This window comes from Hibiscus syriacus, unplaced genomic scaffold, assembly GCF_006381635.1.
Source record: "Hibiscus syriacus cultivar Baekdansim isolate YM2019G1 unplaced genomic scaffold, ASM638163v2 tig00112921_pilon, whole genome shotgun sequence".
Classification (NCBI taxonomy): Eukaryota; Viridiplantae; Streptophyta; class Magnoliopsida; order Malvales; family Malvaceae; genus Hibiscus; species Hibiscus syriacus.
In genome coordinates, this window is record NW_024063419.1 from 1,077,825 (window position 1) to 1,082,018 (window position 4,194).

At 28.1% G+C, this 4,194-nt stretch overlaps 1 non-coding gene across 1 annotated transcript; it reads left to right on the forward strand.

Moving 5' to 3' along the window:
• Positions 1–3,501: 3,501 nt before the first annotated feature.
• LOC120184560 lies at positions 3,502–3,583 on the forward strand. The gene has a single exon (XR_005522038.1). It is a non-coding gene; the product is annotated as a small nucleolar RNA Z199 (small nucleolar RNA).
• Positions 3,584–4,194: the final 611 nt, after the last annotated feature.

Genomic DNA, 4,194 nt, shown 5'->3' on the forward strand with positions numbered 1-4,194 from the left:
GGTTAGTATTAGAAGTGAAGCAAGAAATAATGAGAATTTGCAAATATATATATGTGTGGTGGGAGAGATAAAGAAGAAGAAAAAGAGTAGAGGTGTATTTAGTAGAGCAACTACCAGTAGCTTATAAAAATTAAAGCGTAAGAGAGGGAGAGAGATTCTAACATGGGGACAACAAATTTAAGGATAGTTATAATATGGGTATAGAGAGAGAGCTTGCTTTGCTTGTACAATAAACCACTCAGTTCAGGCTACGAAGGATATATAAGAAATGCAAACCCACATTCGAAACCTGAAGTTTACGAATGGAGCAAATTGGATTGAGAGAGTCACCTTTATTTCTGCAATACTCCATCTAGATTAGTTGATCAATATATCAGATACTGATAAATATAAAAAAAATAATAATCAATCTTATTGTTTCCCTTTCACTGCTATGCCTTACTGTCCACTATATATATATATAAAGTTTTTATTCGAGGTAACATTTTATTTCCTAAAAATAGAATTAATTGTATCATATGTCCTCAAAGTATGACTTTAATTTTAAATTGGTCCCTAAACAATTAAACATTTCAATTTTATTCCTAAACTATGACTATCATTCTAAATTAGTCCTTATACTTTTGAACATTTCAATTTCATCCCCAAACTATGACATTCTAAATTGATTCCCAAAGTTTTTGAACATATATGTATATACTAATCACATCCCTTGTTAATAAAATAGTTAGGTGAAGTTATATTATTATATGTTTCAAAAAAATAAAATTTAGGTTAAATTATGGTTGAAACTAATCACATATTTGGATGAATTTGGGGATGAAATTGGAATATTCAAAATATTGTGGACCAATTTCGAAAGAGGGTCATAGTTTAGGTATGGAATTAGAATTTTCAAAATTTTAAGGACCAAATTAGAATGAGATTCATAGTTTATGGGTGAAATTGGAATATTAAAAAAAAATTAAGGACCAATTTAAAATGATTATTGTAGTTTGGGGACATATGATGTTATTAACTTCTAAAAATATATTTCATAATTTTTTTTAAAAAAACTATACAAATTTTTTTGAAAAAAAAGTTCACTAATGTTTGAATATTTCAAAGGATAATAGTATGAGTTGTTCAGCTGTTTTCTAAAATATTTAGGTTTTGATTGGTTGTAATTTTTTAAAATATATTGGGTTTGTTTTATTCTAAAAAATAGAAATTATTTTTATTTGAAAATATAAGACATTGAAGAAATTTAGTTTAGTTGTAAAATTTAAAAATACGAGTAGGAAGTGAGGAAATGGAATGTTAACGTTTGATATTTTATTTAAAGATTAAAATATTATTTATTATACTATTTATTTATTTACATAAAAAAAGAAAATCAAGATTAAAAGGGGTGATGTGGTGTGTAGTGATTGGTCACTGATTTTCTAATGAGTTTAAAGCAAATGAGGTAACAGTTTGATCTTCATGGAATAAAACGTCTAAAAAATTACTTTAGAAGATAATTCAGTACAAAATACAAAGCTTAGAAGTCATTATGCCTAAATAAAAATAAGGGTACATTACGAGTTTAGTACCAAATTATTAGTTTTAGTCCGCTTTAATACCTAAACTTTCAATTTTTTTAAAATCACACCTAAATGTATAGTTTTTGTTTAATTTTAGTTCTCAACTGTTAAAAACTTAACATGTTTAGTACCTAACTATCAGTTTTGGTCAATTTTAATACAAAAACTTTTAATATTTTTAAAATTTAACATTAAATTTTTAATGGGTACTAAAATGAAATAAAAATTAAACGTTAGGTATGATTTTGAAAAAATTAAAAATTTAAGTACTAAATAAAGTTTATTTATTATTTATTATGGTTTTCTCTTGTTTTTTTTCGAATGGATTAAAGGCTAAGAATCAATTGGGCTAAAAACTAAAAAGCCGAAAAAGCAAAATGGGCTAAAAGGCTAAATGAACAGCCCTAATCTTGACATGTCATTTACCCTTTCGGGGCTAAATTGAATAAAAACAAAATATGAGAATTTGACCTGGTTAAAACGATATTGACATGACACGGTCTTATTGAACAATAAATTTTTAACCACTAGAAACCATTTGAAAAACCTTTGTAAACGTTAAGAGCAGTGTTTTGAAAATCGAATCGGACTGGTCGATTCAACCGGTTTAACCGAGAATCGCTGTTCAATCCGGTTCAATCTACACCGATTAAATCGTTATTAGTGAACCGGCCGGAACCGCTGAACCATTCGAACCAGACCGACTGAAAACCGGAAAAAGTCGTCAATTTTGTTTTTGTTTTTTAAAAAAATTAAATCAAACGACGTCGTTTGTTAAACGAGCCAAGTCGAACTCGAGTATTGCTGAGCTCGACTCGAACTTGAAAACTTTAAAAGTAAGCTCAACTCGACTCAAACTCACGAGCTAAAAATTATCAAGTTCAACTCGAACTCAAAATATAATATTGAAACTTGAACTCGAAAAGTCTTGAACTAAAAAAAAATTTAGAAGCTCGATTGAAGTCTAAAATTCGAGCTTGATTGAAGTAAAAGAATAGTTCACTCAATGCTCACCAAAAGGCTCCATGATTTTGAATGTCAAATTACCTCTATTATTTATAGAAGTTAGTTGGGATGCTCTTCTATGTTTCTTAGCCATGTGAGATTGTTTTGTTCTCATATTTTTACTCTTTAGACTTTTGGGATGCTTTTCTATGTTTCTTATGTGGGATTGTTTTTTTTTTAAATAAACCAAACAATATCATTTTGTTATGATTTTTTAGCCCCAAATTTATTTTTTAATTATGGTTATATAATTATATTTATTATTTAATATATTTTACCTTAAATATTATGTTGTAGTTAATTTGAATCATTTTGTTTAACTTGATTTTATGGTTTTTAACTTATATATGTTATGATTTACTTTGAATATGACTTGTGATATAAAAAAATTATTTTTTATTAAATATTTTTAGTATTTTTATTTAATTTTTTAAATAATTATGACATCGTCCGGTTCTTCCGACCGGTTGAACCAGTGTACCGATAGTATGGTCGGTTCGCTAACCGGTCCAGTTTTGAAAACCATGGTTAAAAGTGTACTTCTATCAATATGTACATATTAACATAAAGAAATACATTAATTTAATAAATATTATAAGATTATATCAAATTAAAATATAGCGACTAAATCAATAATTTTGCACAATAGATTCTAAAACTCCTCTTCTAGTTGTAGACTATTTGTGCGAATGGAACGCTGCGTTTAGTGCCATGGAGATGAATAAAAGCTAGGTTTTCCCATTTTCTAGAAGTTGTTCTAGGGTTTCAGGATGGTGCAGCCGTCGCCTTTGAGTCTATAAATGCGCTCCGAAATCATCGTTCCCCTCGATAAGCTCTTATTCTTTCTTTCTTTCTTGAATTTTCCCAATTTTTTTTCTTCAGTTTTAAAAGAAAAAGATAGTTTTTGAATGAGTTTCAATGATAAGGGAATGGATCAAATGATGAGCCTGGAAGACCAACAACATGATGGATTCGTTCCATGATTCTTTCCTCGTTTTAAATCTCTGATGATCTCTTCATCTTTCCTCTTTGTCAAATTTTCTTCTTCTTTTTCTCTGTCACCAATCAAGTTTTGGAAGCAATGTAAACCATTTTTCATTTTTTAAAACTTGGGTTGCCTTTTTTTTTCTCTGTTTTAAAGGTATTGATGATCATATTTACAAGTATATATTTAAGAGCTGATGGAATTGTTTCGGAAACAATATTTGTGTGTAGTGATAATGGAAATAATATAGATCTGATATGAAGGGAAGCCATGTAGATGTTTAGAAAAATTATATATTCAATCAACAAGATTCTTCTCAAACGAACATTTAGTCATAAATTCCACGAAGGAAGCATGGTCATGGGCAATTTAAGCTTGTATTGGTTAACAAGGGATGGGACTATTTGAATCTACATTAGAATGCTTATTGCAGGTCCCAATGTGGCAGGGTGAAGGCAGGGCCATGGCCTCCTAAATTAGAAATTTTAAAATTAATCATTTTAAATTTTGAAGTTTTAAGATTAGATGATAATAGAATTTTACTTTAATATCTTAAAATAATAAATTTTAATTTTAATCATGAGAATAAACTTATATTTTAACTTTCTAGAAATTTATAACTTAATCTTAATTTTTTTA